Below are 21,808 nucleotides of genomic sequence, written 5' to 3'. Positions count from 1 at the left end.
ATAAAGATTCAGTCTCAAAAAAATTCCATCAACTATATTTAGATTGGTCATCTCCAAGTTATACATGAATAAGACAGTGATGGCCCAATGACTTAATCATAGCATTACAGCATTATCTATTGGAAGGCACCTGAGTTAAGACACTCAGTTCTAATTCTGACTCTGCCTTTTAGTCACTGTGTGACCTTGGATTTAATGGTCCCAAACTTCAGCTTCCCTTCCTGTAAAACAGAGGTAATAATACCTGTTTTCCTTAACTCATAAGATTGCTGTAAGATAAAATGAAGTCATAGAATCTTTGAGTCTTAAAGCTGGAAGGGGCCTCAGAGACCATATAGTTAAGCTTACTTTTTACAGGCTCGCAAATGATACAGATGATAAAATGATAGGTGTTGAAGTATTTTGACAAAAACAAAAGGAACCATGTACTTGCAAGTTTGATTATGACTACAGAACCATGGCAGACCTTATGTTGGCACAGACAGACCAATTTTTCCATCAATAGTTGTGGCAAAATCAGGATCTCTCCCTTTTCCTGTCTGTGAAATATTGAAAAAGCTAGGATATTCAGTGATAATGTATTACTGTAGAAAGAGTACTGACCCTGCAAGCAGAGAACCTTTATTCAAATATCATCTCTGACACTACCTTTATGTTCTTTGACCTTACCCCATAGTACTCAATTTCCTCATATGTATGATGTGCAGCTTGGACCAAATGGGATCTAGAGTACCATCTAGCTCTAGATCTATGATCCTATAAACTGAGGGAAATTGATTATTTTCTCTCTGTAAACTGTTTGGAATGTGGAAAATGCACATTCAAGAGGGGAGTTCTAGAATACAGTTGGAGAATAATTAGTAATAATAATGAACATTTAAATAGTACCTACTGTGTGCCAGGTACTGTGCTAAACACTTTTTGTTTAATATTTTATTTTTCCCAATGACATGTAAAAGCAATTTTTAACATTAATTTTATGCAATTATGAGTTCCAAATTCTTTCCCTCTCGCCCCCCTCCTTTCCTGAGACAACAATTTAATATAGGTTATACATGTGCAGTCATGCAGAACAAATTTCCATATTAGTTAGGTTGTGAAAGAAAACACAGACCAAAAAACAAACACACAAACAAGAAAAATAAGGTTTTAAAAAGTATGCTTTGATCCGCCCTCAGGCTCCATCAGGTCTCTCTCTGGGAATGAATAACATTTCATCATAAATCCTTTGGAATTGTCCTGGATCACCAAATGTAGACTCTTACACAAATTAGTTCTCAGCCTTTGCCAGGGCTCTTCTTACTAATAATCCCCACGCATTAATTGCCCAACTCTGTGCTAAATACTTTAAAATTATTATCTCACTTGATCTTCACAATAACACTATGAAGTAGTTGCTGTTAATTTGCAGGTGAAGAAATGGAATCAAACAGAAGGTAAGTGACTTACTCAGGGTCATAAAGCTAGTAATAATCTGAGGTCAGATCTGAACTCAAGTTAGTACTCTATTTACTGTACCACTTAGGGGCCCCATGGTGGTGTCACCATTATTTAACCATGGTTACCTTGAATCGTTCCTGTACAATTTCCCAATTTTTTAGTGAATTACTTTCCCCCCCTTTGCCTGTGGATATTAGGACTGTCATTTTATTACATGCCCAGGTTGGGAACATTGTTCTGCTCAATAATATTGAGAATCCCTGCAGTGTCGTAAACTTTAGAAAAGAATTATTGTCGTCTGTGAAGCACGGGGATTATAAATCTTGGGTCCTGTGACAATAGATAGCTTCACTGTGTTCTCCTCACTGAATATGCTCCATATTGCTTATGTGTATGACGCTAGCCTATATAAATCTGATCGTCCATTGAGATGTGGGGGTGTTAATGGAGCAATATGCATGAGTGAAATAAACTTTGAGGCTCCTCATTCCATTGTATCACAGAATGATCTATGAGAAGGTGGTTCTAGGGATAGAAATAATATTTGATGAAAGTCCGTTTTGGCCAAATTTTTGCATTGAGAGTTTTCTCAAAGATCTAGAACAAGTGTGAGATAAAAATAATAAGGAATTTATATGAAAAAAGGGATTATTTCCCTATTGCCTTGAGGCTAAAATATAAAATCCTCAGCCTGGCATTCTTAGCCTTTCTCCTGCCAGCTACCTTTGTAGTCTCAATTCCTATTCCTCCTGACCCCACATTCTTTGTTTTAGTTAAATGACTTGCTGGTTGTTTCCATCTTACACAATATTCCATCTTTTGCCTCTATGTCTTGTTTTTGTTCAGTTGTGTACAATTCTTTGTGACCCCGTGTGGGGTTTTCTTGGCAAAGATATTGGAGTGGTTTACTATTTCCTTTTTCTGAGGACTAAGGCAAATGGAGGGTAAATGATTTGCCTGGGGTCACATAGCTAGTGAGCATCTGAGTCTAGATTTGAACTCAGGTTTTACTTACTCCAGGCCCAGTGATCTATCCACTGAGCCACCTAGCTGCCTTACTAACTAGACACTTATTAGGTGTGCAACCTTGGGTAAGTCATTTAAATTCTGTTTACCTCAGTTTGCTTATCTACAAAAATGAGGAAAATAATACCACCTACCTCCTATGAGTGTTGTGAGGAGCAAAAGAGATAATATTTATAAAGTGCCTTGCACTGTGTCTGGCACACAGTAGTTATTATAAAAATGCTATAATTCTTCTTCTTCCCTTGCCAGGTGGCCTCCAATGTCTTGGAAACACATCTTCCTCCCATGCACCTTTCAGAACCCCTTGCTTCCTTTAAAGTACAGCTGAGCTGACTATTCCCACAGGGATCTTTCCTGCTTACACTCTTCCTTTTGAAATTACTTTGCATTAATTTTTACATTAAAAAATTATATATCTGTGTATCCCCCAGGAGAATGTAGGCTCCTTTAGCCCAGGGTTTGTTTTATTTTTGTTTTTGTATTTTTTCCAGATAATTAATTAGCTCTTAATGAATGTTAGTTGGATGAATGAATATGTGAATAAAAGCATTTATTGAGCACCTTCTACATGAATGATTGTTTGAATCAAAGGCATTTATTAAGCATCATCTATATGGATAAATCAATGAATGAAAAGTATTTATTAAATACAAACTATATGTGCCAAGCACTGTGCTAATTTCTGGGGATACAAATACAATTTAAATACAAAAATGAATCTGTCCCTGCACTCAAGGACCTTACATTCTAATGGGGGAGAGAATACACATAATTCGCCAATCAATCAATCAATATTTATTAATCAATCAATATTTATTAATTAATTAAGCCTTTCAAATGGAGCTGTCCTTTCACTCCAAGAGCTTAAATTTGAATGTGAGGGACAAGAGTCATGCTTCTGGGTATCAATAAAAAAAAATATATATATATATATATAGATAGATAGATAGATAGATAGATAGATATATACATATATATGTATATATCTATATATATAAACAGGGATCTCTCATTTTATTGAGCTTTGCTTTATTGTGCTTCACAGATATTGTTTTTTTTTTACAATGCAGAGGTTTATGGTAATCTTGTATCAAGTCTATCAGTGCCATTTTCCAACAGCATGTTGTGCTCACATAGTCTCTCTCTTTGCCACATTTTGAAATTCTCAAATATTTCAAACTTTTTTGTTATTATTATATCTGTTATGGTGATCTGTGATCAGTGATCTTTGATATTGCTATTATAATTGTTTTGGGGCACCACAAACAGCATCCATATAAGATGGTGAACTTAATCAGTGAATGTTGCATATATTTTGACTGCTCCGCCACTGCCTTCCACTCTCCTCTCCTCTTCCTCTCCCCCACTCCCCACCTCTCCTTCCCCACCCTCACATCCCAGGCCTCTCTCTTCCCTGAGTCACAAACAGTATTGAAATCAGGGTAAATAATAACCCTACAATGTCTTCTGATCAAGTGAAAGGAAGAGTCGATCTATGTGGCAAACTTTATTGTTGTCTTATTTTAAGAAATTGCCACAGCCATCCCAACCTTCAGCTGCCATCACCCTTATTAGTTAGCAGCCATCAGCATCAAGGCAAGACTCTCACCAGCAAAGATTAAAATTTGCTGAAGGCTCAGATTTTTGGCATTCTTAGCAATAAAGTATTTTTTAATTAAGGTATTTAAATTTTTTTAGACATAATACTATTATATACTTAATAGACTACAGCATAGCATAAACATAACTTTTATATGCACTGGGAAACCAAAAAATTCATGTGACTGACTTTACTGCAATATTCACTTTATTGAGATAGTCTGGAACTGAACTCACAATATGTCTGAGGTATGCCTGTGTAAGGTTGCTTTGAGTAGGGCTGTACTTAACAGCTGAGGGGACAAGGATAGGCTTCATGAAGAAGATGGTACTTGAACTGTTTTCAGGAAAAGCATGGATTCCAAGAAGCAGAGGTAAGGAGGGAAAGTATTCCAGGAAAGGGGGCAGCCAGGGCAAAGGCATAGAGCAGAGGGCAGGAGGGTCAGAGTTGTAGAATAATGAGCTGGCCTGTGTGGCTGAGATACTATGCAAAGAGTGAAGATCAGAGTAAAGTACAAGATCAGAAAGGTAGGAACGAGTCAGATTGTGAAGATATTTAAATGGCTAGCAGAAGATTTTCTATTTAATCCTAGAGGCAATAAGGAACCACTGAATTTTGTGGAGGAGAATGAGTAGTGACATTATGAAACTTTTTTTTTAAGGAAAATAACTTTGATTGGAGGATAGATTTGAATAGACTGAGACATGAGTTAGGGGGACCAAAAAATGAGGCTATTCAGTAGTATAAATGAGAGGAGATGAGGTTCTGAACTAGGGTGAGGGCTGTGGAAATAGATAGAGGAGAAGCCATATGTGAGAGATGTTGTAAGGTAGAAATGGCAAAATAAAAATTATTAATAATAATAGCTTGCATTTATATAGTACTTACTGTATGTCAGATACTGGGCTAAACACTTTGCCAACATTATCTTATATGATTCTTACCACAGCTTTGGGATGGAAATACTATTATTATCCCTATTTTATGACAGAGGAAACAGGCAAACAGAAGCTAAGTGATTTACCCAAAGTCACATGGCTGGTAAGTATCTGAGGATGGATTGGAAATCAGGCCTTCCTGACTTCAGGCCAACCACTCTATCCACTGAGACTTGGAAACTGATCAAATATATGGACTGAGTGACAGTAAAGATACAGGAATGACACTGAGGTGAATTGGAAGGATAGTGGTGTTCTCATTAATAGGAGAAAAGATAATAGGTTCTGTTCTGGACAAGTTGAGTTTGAATTTCCTCAAGGACTTCCAGTTGGAAATGTCTAATAGTCAGCTGTTAATACAGGACCAGAGCTCAGGATAGAGACTATGCCTGGATATGTAGATCAAGGAGTCATCTTTGTTGAGATAATTGAACCCATCAATGAAAACCATGATAAAATAATCAAGAAAGAGTTTAAAGGGAAAAAAAGGAGAAAACTCATTACAAAACCTTGTGATATACCTAAGATACCCAGTTGGCATGATATAAGTGAGGATCTAGCAAACGAGCCTGATAAAGAACAGTCAGACAGGTAGGAGGAGAACCAGGAGAGAGTAGTATCCCAAAAACCCAGAAAGGAGAGAGGAGGAGGAAAGAGTGATAAGTTATGTCAAGAAGTAGTGAAAAAAAGAAGTGAATGTGGAAGAAGAATGAAAAGAGGTCAATAGATTTGACATATAAATTATGGTAACTTTGGAAAGAGCAATTTCAGTTGAGCCATGAGGTCAAAAGCCAGATCCAAGGGATTAAGAAGAAGGAAAGAAGTTGTTTTTAGGAAGTTTGGCTGAGAAAAGGTTAAAAGACATGATACAGTAGATGGTGGGGCTGGTAGTTAGTAGTGTGCTAGGGAGGCTTTTTTGAGGTTGGGAAGGACTTATGAGTGTTTGCAGAAAGCAGGTAAAAAACCAGTAGATGGGAGAGATTGAAGAAGAGAGAGAGGAGATGGTTGAGGAGCAATGTACTGGAGAAGACAGGAGGGAACAGGGTTGAGAAAACATGTTGGCCTTGGTGAAGAGTCGTCGCCTCATTCTTGGAGATTGGAGAAAAAGAAGAACAGTTTTTTTTCATTAGCAAAGTAGGAAATAAAATAAAGGCCTTTGCTAAAGAAGGGGAGGGATGTAATTAAAAGTTTGAGGAGAGATTTGGAATGGTGTTGTGAAAAATGGGATTAGATAATCTGGGAGGACTGCCTTGCTGCAGTGGGGACTCAGTTGAGATTAGATAACATAAATCTGCAGTGGATCTAGTTAACATAATTGTTTTACTTTCTCCAGCTCTGTTCCTTAGCACCTGAGTCGGAACAGAGGAGGTAGATGGAAGGAATAATCCAGGTTTGGGGTTTGGTGATGTATGAGCAGTGATAGGATGGATAAGGGAGCAAGGAATTTGAGAATAAATGAGAATGAAGAGTTGAACTGGTTTGCTAAGTGATTGAAATTGTGAAGGGAAGACAGTACAGCTAAAGCAGGGGTAATGACCTAGAAAAAATTCTGAGGGAAAAGCGAGCAGGCCATTTTGACTAGAACACCAGTCTTGTGCTGGGCAGTGGGGTATAGAAAAAAATGTAAATAAAAGTCTGACTCCAAAGAGCTTACACTCTACTGGGAAGAAGCAGCATGTACACATATAAGTTAATTTAAATTATATTAACTATAAATAAATATCAATTTGGTGTAGTACTGTCCAATATGTTGGAAAGGTTGACTGTAGCCAGATTTTGAAGGCATTTAAATGCCAAGCTGAGGGATTTCTATATTATTTTGTAAACAGTAGGGAGCTGTTTCTGGAGCAGGTAGCTGATGTGGTCAGACAGAAAGATAATTTACACAGTTATGCAGAAGATGGACCAAAGGACAAGATTTAGGAGTGCAATGGAAGGGCTTTTGCAATAACAAAGTGAGAGATGAGGGTCTACTCTAGGGTTTTTTTTTGTTGTGCTCCAAACAAAAAGTAAAATGAGGAAAAAATGAGCTTTGCTCAAAATAAATAATAAATATCATGGAGACATGACCAGAGTCTCTCTCTCTCTCTCTCTCTCTCTCTCTCTCTCTCTCTCTCTCTCTCTCTCTCTCTCTTTCTCTCTCTCTGTGTGTGTGTGTGTGTGTACACATATTCCTCTGAATGTGAGAGGAAGACAGAGAAACTTGGTATGAGTTCAACAAATAGCAGAGATGTGCCAGAATTCATATTATGTCAATTTTGTGAAGTCAGCTAGTGCATCAATGTTAGTGTGATGTCTTTAGGACAAGAATACATTATAATAATGATGTGATTGAGAAGACATCAGATATTTTTCTCCAAAGAGATAGCTGCCAAAAAGGAATCATGACTAGAGTTAGGAAAGCTTTAAGTTAAAGGTTTGTAGTTTTAACTATATTGAGAAAGCTATTATACTGTGCTCAACAAATTATCAAAATAGTATTGAGTTCTGACAATTGCAGACAGCTCTACATGCACAACGGTTGTTTTAATAATCAATATGAATGGTTTTGCTAATTGCTTTCCTAGATGCATGAATATAATTTCAATTAACATTAATTGAAAATAGGTACATGCATTGGGTGAGAATATACTCTGGGCTTTTATTAAAAAGGCAGCCTTATGATTTCTATAAATTCCATTGTAAGTAGACTATATTCTACTTTGATTTAAAAGAATATATTTCTGGAAGCGGAAAAATGAAATAATTTCTGTTTTGAATTGATAATTCCAACAATATGCATAATGGTGACACTTCATTTTTATTGACCTATTGGGTTATGATAATAATACTGATAATAATTTTGATAGCTGACATTTCTATAGATATAAACTCTCTGGTCAAGGTCTAATGGCTTTTGTCTCTGTATACTCAGCACCTAACACAGTGCCTAGCACATAGCAGGTGCTTCATAAATGTTTATTGAATAAATGAATAGTGCTTTAAAATTTGCAATACACTATCCTTACAAAATCCTGTGAGGATGAATGAATGAAGAAAAATTGACTAAGCACCTACTATGTGCTGTGCTAGGTGCCAAGGATGGAAATATAAGCAAGCCAGACAGACCTTGACCTCACATGTGTCATCATGGTTTGGAAATGGCTGGAAAGTGGTTTGATACCTTGGCCCTGGACAAGAGAAGGTGAATGTTCACCTGCCAGAGTTCAGAGTCCCAGAGTCAGAGTCTGAGTTTTGGTGGGAAGAAGATGAGGAGGATAGCCAGAATGAAGGTGATCTATTTCCAGGGTTGTTCTGAGAAAGGGCATAGCTGTGAGCTAGTAACAACATCTCTGAGAACTCAATTTCTTCATCTGAATATTTTTTTCCTTTTGTCCAGACCTGTAATTTCATTCTTGTGGGGGTAACACTGGTTGTAGAAACTGTTTCCAGTAATATAGATCAGAAACTCCCCTGTCTTTGTAACTTGAGTGCTAAAACCCTTTAGTATGATACTCTCTCTTCTTGGTAGAGATTGATGCCTTGTATCTTCTTGAGGGGCTGGTCAGTTAGTGAGAGATCTCTCTAATTCACCAGTTCATTCACTAGTCCCATCCCACTGGCATCAATCTCCACCAATAAGGAGATAGTCCCATACTAATAGGCTTTGGGATTTGGGTTATATCATAGAAAGTTGTCTGGGGGAACTATATGAACACAATTACAAAACATTTTTCAGACAAATAAAGTCAGATCTAAATAACTGGAAAAACATCAGTTGCTCATGAGTAGGCCGAGCTAATATAATAAAATGACAATACTAACTAAATCAATTTGCTTATGCAGTGCCATACTAATCAAACTACAAAAGAATTATTTTTATGAGATAGAAAAAATAATAACAAAATTCATTTGGAAGAACAAAAGGTCCAGAATATTAAGGGAATTAAGGATAAGAAATGCAAGGGACAGGTCGCCTAGCCATACTAGTTCTTAAATTGTATTATAAAGCAGCAATCATCAAAACTACATGGTACTGGCTAAGAAATAAAGTAGTGGAACAATGGAATAGGTTAGGTATACAAGACACAGTAGATAATGACCATAGTAATCTACTGTTTGGTAAACCCAAAGACTCCAGCTTCTGGGACAAGAACTCACTATTTAACAGAAAGTTCTGGGAAAACTGGAAAATAGTAATGGCAGAAACTAGACATAGACCAACATCTTACATCCTATCCCAAGATAAAGTCAAAATGGGTACACGATTTAGATATAAAGGCTCATACTATAAGCAAGCTAAGAGAGCAGGGAATAGTTTATCTGTCAGATTTATGGAGAACAGAAGAATTTATGACCAAACAAGAGATAGAGAACATTATGAAATGCAAAATGGATGATTTTGATTACATTATATTGAAAAGTTTTTGTACAAACAAAGCCAATGCAACCGAGATTAGGAGAAAAGCAGAAATCTGGGAAACAATTTTTATAGCCAGTGTCTCTGATAAAGGCCTCATTTCTAAAATATATAGAGAACTGAGTCAAATTTATAAGTTGATAAATGGTCAAAGGACATGAACAGGTAGTTTTCAGATGAAGAAATTAAATCTATCTGCAATCATGAAAAATGTTCTAAATCACTATTGATTAGAGAAATGTAAACCAAAACAACTCTGAGGTACCATATCGTACCTATCAGATTGGCTAACATGACAAAACAAGAAAATGATGAATGTTGGAGATGTGGGAAAATTAGAACACTAATGCATTGTTGGTGGAATTGTGAACTGATCCAACCATTCTGGAGAGAAGTTTGAAACTATGCCCAAAGGGCTATAAAACAGTGCATACCCTTTGACCTAGCAATACCATGTCTAGGTCTTTATCACAAAGAGATCATAAAAATGTAAAAAGGACCCACATGTACAAAAATATAGCAGTTTTTTTTTGTGGTGGTCAAGAATTGGAAATTGAGGGGATGTCTATCAATTGGGGAATGGCTGATTGGTATATGAATTGTAATGGAATACTATTGTTCCATAAGAAATGATGAGCAGGTGGACTTCAGAAAAACCTGGAAAGACTTACATGAACGGATACTGAGTGAAATGAGCAGAACCAGTAGAAAACAGTACATGGTAACTCTTGTCTTCTGGATGATCCTTGATATTTGAATGGCTAGCTTTCTCCCCACTTGGCAACCTTTTTTTTGGCGGTTTCTAGGTTCAAGGCTATTTTTAGAATAGTGGATGTTCCCATGAGATCCAACCAGTGGGTTTGTGGGTGTTATTGCTTATTCTTTTAAATTAATAGGTCTACTTTTGTATATTCATAACCTACCTTGCCAGGACCATTATGTTTTGGGGAGGAGGAAACTTCAGTTACTGGATCCATATTGATTTTAACTACTGAAAACTCAGAGACTGTGAGCCTGAATTCTTTTAACCACTCGGGATATAGGTTTGGTAATTTTTAAGCACTTACTTTTTCTTAATTAGACGGCATTATGGCACTCACTATAATAGATAATAGCTGACGTTAATCAAAACAACCAAGTTTCTAATTGAATTGATAAACTAATCCATCCCCCAAGGCACTTATAGCATTTTATGTAGAGTGAGAATAATTAGATATATTTATACAATATGGTGAAAATTAAAAGTTAAAAAAAAGCATGATTTGTAACTGTAATTTAAAGTGTTAGGATTTTTCCAGTGATGAGTATCATCAATGAATCTCTGGAGTAATTCTGAGTATAGTTTCCTTGGATATTAACAAACTATGGGATATATGCCAAATACAAACAATAACAACAATGAAAAAATATAAATATTTTATTTTTTATACTAATATGTATTGGTAATGTTCCAGAGGGGATTCTTGATAAGGTATGAGTGGAGCCAGGCAGCTAGGTGGTGCAGTAGATAGGGCACTAGGCCTGGAGTCAGGAAGACTTATCTTAATGAATTCAAATCCAGCCTCAGACACTAGCTGTGTGACCCTGGGCAAGTCACTTAACCCTGTTTGCCTCAGTTCCTCATTTGTCAGTTGAGGTGGAGAAGGAAATGGCAAACTGGTTCAGTATCTTTGCCAAGAAAACCCCAAATGGGGTTACACAGAGTGAGAAATGACTGAAGTGACTGAACAACAATAGGAAGAGCATGAGTGGAATTAGAAAGCTTTGAAATTTAAATCATAGCTCATAGATATAGAGCTGGAAAGTACTTTAGAGGCCATAAAAGCACCACATAGTCCTAGCCTTCATTTTATAGATGTGACTGAAGCCAGGAGAGTTTGAATGATTTGCTCCGTCACATAGGTGATAAGCTTAGATCCTCATCCCCTACCCCTTTTCATTACGTTATATTGTCTACTCCTTCCAACTCTGAAATTTTGTGATTTTGCATTCGTACAAGCTAAGTTGGTCTTTCAAAGCTGGGTCTGCTAGAGCTATATCAAACCAGCTTATGAGAGCCTAATAAAATCGGCAAACACTGCAAATCAGGGCATGGTTTATTGTTTTGCTGAAGTGATAAATAAAAAAAAAGATAGAGAAAATGTTAATAAAATCAGATTAAACTTAGAAGTGTGCCTTGTGTAAATTCTTTCTTTTTTTTGAAAGACAATTGCTAAAATGTTACCCAAGATGCCCCTGGTCTTACTCACTGGTAGAATCAGGAACTATGTCTAAACAGTTTGTTTTAAATGTTGTTGTACTGAGCTTTGGTTCCATCAGTTTCTAGTAGTAGTTCTGTGAGAAGAACTTAATACTAATGATTTTTTCTCTTCAAAATAATAAATTACATTGCCTTTGCTTAAAAATACTTTGTATGGCAAATTTTCTATATTAAAAACAGGTTATTTTGTTTTGATATTTCCTTTCCTCTCCTTTTTGCCCATGACCTCCAACTAGCATTAATAGCTCTTGTCAATATATTTCACACTCAAGAGTGCTTTATGGTTAAATTAGTCTGGAAAATGCTGGCTTCAGAGATTTAAAGGACTGAGAAAGGACCAGGGTTTCCTCAGTTTCCCTCATCTCACAGAATAATGCCTGAAATTCTTATGATATTATCAACATGAAGCATCCTGGCCAAATTAAATGCTATCCTGGCCACAGGGTATAGCCAACCTGAAATTTTTAGCAATTAAACAAACAAACAAAACTAATTTGCTGGCACACATGGTTATTAGGGTCTAACTAACCAAGTGAAATTTCTTGCTATAGGAATGGCCCACCTCTTTTTCTGGTCCTATAACTCCTGGATGCTATGGACTTTAATAGAATATTTCAAAGATTCATTCAGATCCTGAGCAATATTTGGGTACTCTTGTCACAAGAGCCTAGAAGGGATCTGCATCTGCAAAAGGACATGCAATTCTTTAAATTGGAGCTGAAAGCCACCCCCAGTGGTGTAAGCCTGTTGTCAGAGCTGAGGTATCCTCTGTCTGGATGTATTGCACACATTTCTGGAATTCTGGAGTACAGGTAAATCTGTTAAGTAGGAAGATTCTCATTTATTTGATTGAAATTGATCTAGTGCATTTTTATGCAATTAAAATTTGTTAATTAAATGCAACTCAATTCAATTCAACCAGCACTTATGGAGCATCTCCTATGAGTATGGTGCTGTGTTAAGTTTTGGGATGAAAAACACAAAAATGAAACAGACTTCTTTCAAGGAGCCCACGTCCTTTGGGGAAAGCAATGTGTGCAGAGATAAGTCAGTACAAAGCAAATGGAAAGAAAAATTTTAAAATGTAAAGTAATTTCTTTGGGGAAAATACTAACAATTTTTGTAGGACTAAGGATCAGATGTTGAAAGTTTAGACAAACCTATGTGAACCAAAAACATACGCAAAGCACATTAGGATGCATCTGAAATTGTGAAAAGTTTAACACAAAACCAAATGGCATAGTGGATAGTGTTAGACCTGGAGTGTGGAAGACCTGTAATCAAGTCCTGCCTCAGATGCTTGGTTGCTGTGTGACCCCGGGCAAGTCACAACCTCTCTGAGCCTCAGTTTTCCAATCTACAAATGGGGAAGGGAAGGGAACAAGCATTTACTAAGTACCCGCTATGTGCCAGGCACTCTGCTAAGCACTTTACAAGTATTTCATTTGATCCTCACAACAGTGCTGTGAAATAGGTCCCCATTCTACAATTAAGGAAACTGAGGCATACAGCAATTAAGTGACTTATCCAGGATCCCACAGCTAGGAAACATCTGAGTTCAAATCTGAACACAAGTCTTTCTGACTTTAGGTCCAGTGCTTTATCACCTGTACCATTTAGCTGGGAATAAGAATAGAACCAACCTCACAGGGTTGTAGGGATCAGATGAGTTAACATTTATATAGTGCTTTGCAAATCTTAGAGCACCATATCTATGCTAGTTAGCTATCATTACTAAGATGCCAAGTTTGCTCCTTCTTGTTATCCTATTGCTTGGTATTTATGGACTATTAAAAAGCCCAAAGGGATTAAGATGGGATTTCTTATAAGAGATGGCACTTGAGGTGAGCTTTATTAGGGAACCTATGAGGTATAGGTAAGAACTTGCAATCTGGGAATGAGACAGTTTATGCAAGGGCAGCAATCCTGATCCCAGACAAAGCAAAAGCAAAAATAAATCTAATTAAAAGGAATAAGAAAAGGAACTATCTTGCTGAAAGCTACCAAATAGTATGGCGTCTAAATTTTTGAAGGAGAAGTTGAATGAGTTACAGGAAGAAATAGATAAGAAAACTATTCTAGAGGGGGGCCTCAACTTTCTCCTCTCAGAACTAAATAAATCTAACTAAAAATAAACAAGAAAGAAATTAAGGAGTTGGATGAAATCTGGAAAAGTTAGTTACGATAGATCCCTAGAGAAAACTGAATGGGAGTAGAAAAGAATATACCTTTTTCTAAGCAGTATATGGCACTTTCACAAAAATTGACCATGTATTAGGACATAATAACCTCGCAACTGAATGCAGAAAAGCAGAGATAGTAAATGCTTCCTTTCCAGCAATAAAAATTACATTCAATAATGGACAATAGAAAGAGACATTAAAGATTAACTGGAAATTAAACAATCTAATCCTAAAAAACAAGTGAGCCAAAGAACAAATCATAGGAATAATTGATAATTTCATTAAAGAAAATGACAATGAGACAACATAGCAAAATTTATGGGATGCAGCCAAAGTGGTATTTAGGGGAAAATTTATATCACTAATTACTTATGTCAATAAAATAGAGAAAAAACAGATTAATGAATTGGGCATGCAAGTAAAAAAAATCTAGAAGAAGAGCAAATTTAAAATCCCCAATTAAACATCAAATTGGAAATCCTGAAAATCAAAAGAGAGATTAATAATATCAAAATAAAACCATTGAACTGATAAAACTAGAAGCTGGTCTTATGAAAAAAAAAACAATAAAATATATAAACCCTTGGTTAATTTGATTTAAATTAATTGCATAAAATTAACTAAATAAATTTATTAAAATTATTATTTAATTATTACAAATTAAATTGATTAAAATATACCATTGGTTAATTTGACTAAAAAAAAGGAAAGAAGAAAACCAAATCACTAGTATCAGAAATGAAAGGGGATTCATTACCAATGAAGAGGAAATTAAGATAATAGTTAGGAACTATTTTGCCCAATTATATGCCAATAAATCTGACAATCTAAATGAAATGGATTAATATCTATAAAAATATAAATTACCCAGATTAACAGAAGAAGAAATAAAATACTTAACTCAATCTTGGAAAAAGAAATTGAGCATGTCATCAATAAACTCCCTAAGAAAAAATCCCCAGGACCAGATGAACTCACAAATCTACCAAACATTTAAAGAACAATTAATTTCAATACTATATAAACTACTTGGAAAAATTTTCAAAGAAAGAGTTCTACCAAATTCCTTTTCTGATACATATATGAGATTGAGCCTAAACCAGGAAGAGCCAAAAAAGAGGAAGAAAATTATAGACCATGTTCCCTAATGGATACTAGTGCAAAAATTTTAAGTAAAATACTAGAAAAGAGATTACATCAATATATCAAAAGGATTATGCACCAGGAATGCAGAGCTGGTTCAATATTAGGAAAACTATCAGCAATAACAAAACCAACAGAAATCATATGATTACCTCAATATGTACAGAAAAAGGCATTGACAAAATACAACACCTATTCCTATTAGAAGCATAGGAATAAATGGAGCTTAACTTAAAATGATAAGTACTATTTATCTAAAACCATCAGCAAGTATTATCTGTAATAGGGATAAGCTAGAAGCTTTCCCAATACAATTAGAGATGAAGCAAGGATGCCCATTATCACCTCTATTATTTAATCTTGTAGTAGAAATGTTAGCTATAGCAATAAGAGAAGAAAAAGAAATAAAAGGAACTAGAAAAGGCAATGAGGAAACAAAACTATCACTTCTTGCAGATGACATGATGTTATACTTAGAAAATCCTAGAGAACCAACTGAAAAAACTACTTCAAATTATTAACAACTTTAGCACAGTTGCAGGATAGAAAATAAACTCATGTAAATCATCAGCATTTCTAAATATTACCAAGTCCAGCAGCAAGAGATAGAAAGAGAAATTCCATTTAAACTAACTGTAGACAATATAAAATACTTGGGAGTCTACCTGCCAAAACAAATTTTTCACACAAATAAAGTCAGATCTAAACAATCAGAAAAAATTAATTGCTCATAGGTAGGCTGAGCCAATATAATAAAATGATAATTTTACCTAAAATAATCAATCTATTTACTCAGTGCCATACCAATCAAATTATCAAAAATTATAGAGCTAGAAAAAATAACAACAAAATTCATCTTGAAGAACAAAAGGTCAAGGAAATTAAGGGAATCAATGAAAAAAAATTTCCAAAGATGGTGGTTTAGCCATCCCAGATCTCAATCTGTATTACAAATCAGTAATTATCAAAACAATCTGGTCTTGGCTAAGAAATAGTGTAGTGGATCAGTGGAATAGATTAGGTACAAATTACATTATAAATTGACCATAGTAATCTAGTATATGATAAACACAAAGATCCAAGCTTTTGGAACAAAAACTCATTATTTGCCAAAAATTCCTGGGAAATCTGGTAAACAGTATGACAAAAACTAGACATAGACCAACATTTCACAGCATAAACCAAAATAAGGTCAAAAAGAGAATGTGATTTAAATATAGAGGATGACACCCTAAGTAAATTAAAAGAGCATGGAATAGTTTATCTGTCAGATTTATGAACAAGGGAAGAATTTAGGACCAAAGAAGATATAGAGAGCTTTACAAAATATAAAATAGATAATTTTGATTACATAGAATTAAATATTTTTTTTTTGCAGAAACAAAACCAATTCAACCAAAATTATAAGGAAAGCAGAAAACTGGGAATCTTTTTTTTTTTTTGCAATAAAATATCTCTAAGGCCTCATTTTTCAAATATATAGAGAACTGACTCAAATTTACAAAAATACAAGTCATTACCCATTTTGTACATGGTCAAAGGATATGAACAGGCAGTTTTCAGACAAAGAAATCAAGGCTATCTATAGTCATATGAGAAAATGCTCTAAATCACTACTGATCAGAGAAATGCAAATTAAAATAACTCTGAGGTGCCACTTCACACCTATCAGAGTGTCTAATATGACAAAAAGGATAATATTAGGTGTTGGAGGGGATTTGGAAAAACTGGGACACTAACGCACTGTTGGTGGAGTTGTGAACTGATCCAGCCTTTCTGGAGAGCAATTTGGAATTCTACTCAAAGGGCTATAAAACTGTGCATATCCTTTAATCTAGTAATACCAATGCTAGGTCTGCATCCCAATGACAGCCAACAAAAGGGAAAAGGACCTATTTATACAAAAATACTCACAGCAGCTCTTTTTGTGGTGGCTCAGAATTGGAAATCAAAGGGATGCCCATCAATTGGGGAATGGCTAAACAAGCTGTGGTATCTGATTGTAATGGAATATTATTGTGCTGTAAGAAATGACAAGCAGGATGATTTCAGAAAAACCTGGAAAGACTTACATGAACTGATGCATAGTGAAGTGAACAGAACAAAGAGAATGTTGTATGTAGTAACAGCAATATTGTTCAGTGAAGAATTTTGAATGATTTAGCTATTCTCAGCAATACAATGATCCAAGACAACCCCAAAGGACTAATGATGAAGCCTGCTATCTGCCTCCAGAGAAAGAACTGATATTGTTTGAATACAGACTGAAGTATGCTATTTTTTACTCTTTCTCCTCTTCCCCCTTTTATTGGAGCCTTCTTATACAAAATGACTAATATGAAAATGTTATACATAGTTGCACATGTATAAACTATATCTGATTGCTTACCATCTCAGGGAGGGGTAGGGGAGTGAGAGAGGAAAGGATAGAATCTCAAAACTTAAAATAAAAATGTTAAAAAAAATATCCCACACAATTCTTTATAAAACCTGTTTATCTGATTTCCCTTTTGCCTGAAGGGAGAGCAAGGGAGAATAGATGGACAGCTCAAGAGCTCCGCTTGCCTAGGAAATGTTCAGAGCCCTAGAGGAAGTCCTTCAGTGTGTTGGGAAGATCCCCTATGGAAAAGTTATGGGAGAACAAGTACATTACTCACACAGGATGAGAAGGGATGGATTGGCCATTGGAGAGAGATTACCCATATGGGTAGGATAATAGATCCATTGAAGTATGCCTCAAGGCTCTATGATTAAATACACCTTTTAAATTTTTAGGAATTAAATACTTATATTAATTAAGAACTGTTTAATGCTGCTACTTGTAGGATGATTACATTTATTGTCCACATCACAAAATAATTTATTAGAAATAGATCTGTGCACGGTGCTTTGCTTTGTGTTATGCAGAGGAATTTAAAATGCCAGAGTCATTATGCTCTTGGAACTTACATGCTTAGATAGTTAACTTTGGTGGAGAAAGGTATATAAAGGAATATATAGGATAAACAAGGAACCAATATAGAATCCCAGGAACAAATTGGGCGTTTGCATTGTAGACAAACAAAGGTGCAACTATAGTTTTGGTGCACACTGAGGAGTCATAGGAGCTGCATGTACAGACAAGCAAATGTGGGGAAGAAATCACCACCTCCCTTCCAGTTAGTCAGGAAAAGCTCTGTGAATTAGATGCAGTTGAACATTTTTTTCATTCTCCCCACCCCTCTCACAGACAAAAGAGTCCTCAGATGCTTTGTTAATTTGATTGAGTCTGGTTATATGCAAATGAAAGATATTTAAATGTTTGATTTTTTGATTCAGGGACATATTTGAATTGAAGATTTTCAACCAAAAATTAAAATGTTCATAAATTTCAAATAATGCTATGTACATTTATGTAGAATATGGCTTTGAGCTCAATGCTGGAATCTCAAAATAATGATAGTCACAACAAAGGGGGGCTTAATTACTGAAGCATCAAAAGGGTCCCATAGGTAGCAATCCCATGGAATTTATCCAAAGGACAGTATTGTGCCCTCCCCCATAGTTTTGCTCTGAGCCCATAGCTTCCTTACTTGAGTAATACCTAGTATTAAAATAGCCACTTGATTTAATAATAACCAACAGATTTGTTGGTGAAAAAGATGTGTAGAGCACTGTGCTCTTTATTGTGGGAGATATAACTATAAATAATAAACTAACAATCGTTCTTAAGTGCTACTATGTGTCAGATGCTGAGAATACAAAAATGAAACCATCCCTGTCCTCAGGAAGTTTACATTCTACCAGGGTAAATAACATAGGAGATTAGCTAGCTAGCTAGCTAGCTAAGTAATATTGGAGGGAGTTTTGCCTAGTAGGGGGAGGGAATAAATAAAGGCCTCATCTAGAAGGCATTGCTTGAGCTGAACTTTGGGGAGAACTAAGATTCTAAGGGGTAGAGGTAAGGATTGAATGCATTTCAGGCATGGGAAGGGGGCGGGGACAGCCTTTGCAAAGTAACACAGATGTGAGGAATGTCATGTGTGAGGAAGAGCAGAGGGGTCATTTGATTGGATTGCAGAGCATCTGAAGGAGAGTTAAGTCATTTTCAGTCATGTCTGATTCTTCACGACCCCATTTGAGTTTTTCTTGGTAGAGATACTGAAGCAGTCTGCCCTTCCCTTCTTCAGCTCATTTTACAGTAGAGGAAACTGAAGTAGACAGGGTTAAGTGACTTGCCCAGGGTCATACAGCTAGTATGTGAGGCCCAATTTGAACTCAGGAAGATGAATCTTCCTGACTCAAGACCTGATACTCTATCCACTGTGCCACCCAACTGCCCCTGAGGGGGAGTAGTATATAAAAATATTGGAAAAATAGGTTGGGGCTAGTCTATGAAGTACTTTAAATGCCAGACAAAGGAGTCTGTATTTGATCCTAGAGGCAATAAACAGGGAGCCACTGGAGCTCATTAAGCCAGGGAGTGACAGTTAGACCTATGCTTTAGTTAAAACATTTTGGAAATTGTGTGGGGAATGGATTAGATGTGGAGTAAGATTGGGTCCCTCTTCTTGAGGAGCTTAAATCTAGCAGGGGAGATAAGACACATACACAAAGATCAGTAATAGGAAATAACATGTGGCAATTGCTCAGAAAATGCACAAAATGGTATGAGAGGTCTGAGGAAAGAAGCATCATTTCTAAGTGTGGGGGTAAGGATTCAGGGAAGCTTTATGGAGGAAGATGTCTTTAAGCTGGGTCTGGGTGGGTATATAGAATTTTAGCAAGAGGAGACCAAGTGTGAGGACATTTGAGGAATGCCATGAGCAAAAGTCCAGAGAAGCAGAAAAATGTGAGATGTGCATTTAATTTGAAATTAATTAATTAATTTCATTGCATTTCTGTAGGGACGACAGAGACAGGACTATTAAAAACTGTAGACTGTTTCCTTGTGAAAGCTTTCCTGCTTTATATAGTCTTTCCTCTTTGCATGTTTTGCATGTGCAATACATTTTAAGAAATAAACAGGAAGTAGATGTCATTGCCTGGCAGTGTTTTGTGGGCTGGGATGTTATTCCTAATTGGAAATCATTGGAGTGGGATGTTATCCCCTAGATTGGCGAGCAGCCCTCCGGGGGATGTTTGTACACTCTGATGTTTGGGGAATATGTTATTTACCACCTGTAAGTCGCCTATCTCGTTATTTTTGTTGTGAATAAAGCTGTAGCCTTTACCTCCATTAAGTAGTGTGGTTTGGTTAATGGATGGGTAACAGGAAAGAGTGTAAGGGGAAGCCATTGTTAATGTGAACTCCTGCAGTTTTTATTATAGTGGCACCCGCAATAGTTAAGGTTGAGCAGCTGTTTCCATTATGAACTCCTATTTCAGGGGTTTATAACTCAGCTGTAAAAATTGGCTCTAGGCTAAAACTCTGCTTACAGGGTCTTAGCCCAGGAGCATTTTTCCCCAACAATTTTTTAAGAAAAGAAAATATTAATTTACTTGTTTCAAATTATAAGTAAAGTAAAAATAGTACAATTTTGAAAAAATGTTTAATTTTCATTTGCTTAAATTGTAGTGCTGGATTTCTGATATTAGAGGTAATTATTTTGATATAATTCATGTAAGATCAGCATATCTTAAGACTGAAGTCCAATGTATTGCCTGATGCCCTTGGATGCTTCATTTTATTGTTTTTTTTTAAGGGTGTAGAGTTGACTGTTGGATTTTAAAAATACTGACCTGTAGTTCAGACTAGGCAGCTAGTCTGAACTACAAAAATGGGAAGGGATCTTCAAGATTATCCAGTCCAAATCCCTGACTTTTCTAAATCAGCAAAAAGAGGGGCAGAGAAGTTAAATGACTTACCCAAGGTAATACAAGCAGTATATCATGGAGCTAGAATTTGAACAAAGACTTTGGAGGTCAAAACTAGCATTCTTTTTGGTGTACCATGTTGTTCCATCATACCACACTGAGGACCATGGTCTATGATATGGCATACTTTCCAGGAAGACCCATGAACAGGAAGCTAGTTGCCTTACAGGAGTGGGGAACCTGTGGCCTCAAGGCCACATGTAGCCTTTTAGGTCCTTGAGTGAAGCCTTTTGACTTTGTCCAAGTTTTATAGGAAAAATCCTTTTATTAACTATTAATAATTTTATTAAATTATTATTACTTTTATTAAGTAGTATGGGAGGGAGGATGAGCCTGGACCAGCTGGTTGTACTGGTTGGGGTCTTTGAAATAGACAAGCCCTCCTTATTCTTAGTGCCTTCCCTCTGAGGTTATCTTCAATTTATCCTGTATCTATCTTGTTTGTGCATAGTTGTTGCCTGTTGTCTCCCTCGTTGAACTGTGAGGTCAATGAGAGCAGAGGCTATTGTTCTGTTCTATTTTTTTTGTATTCCCAACCCTTAGTACAGTTATCTGGAACTAGTAGGTACTCAATATATGCTTGATGACTGATCAAATAATTATTCCTCTCCTACCTTAGTCTTTACCTCTATCCCCCATTCAAGAGGACAAAAAATGGCCTTCATGAATTGTTCAGTTGCTGGTCCCCTCAACCCTTATCCAGAGGAGCAAATGCGGTATAGAAGGGGTTCACTATCCCTACTATTGCCACCACCAACTGTTGACTAACTGCCACCAGTGGGGCAAACAAGGCTACCTAGATTAAAGAGCACACATGCCTTGTGGGTCAAACCATTGCTATCACCTTGAACATCATTTTTCACTGGGACAGGCCCATCCCTAATGGAGATAGCAGAGGATTCAGAGCCCAAGGGCCCTAGGAATTGCAGTCCCCTTCCCTATGCCCCTCCCCCACCATAATCA

Source organism: Trichosurus vulpecula, chromosome 1 (genome assembly GCF_011100635.1).
Source record: "Trichosurus vulpecula isolate mTriVul1 chromosome 1, mTriVul1.pri, whole genome shotgun sequence".
NCBI lineage: Eukaryota > Metazoa > Chordata > Mammalia > Diprotodontia > Phalangeridae > Trichosurus > Trichosurus vulpecula.
The sequence above is the reverse complement of the archived record's forward strand: the minus strand, read 5'-3'. Positions refer to the sequence as shown.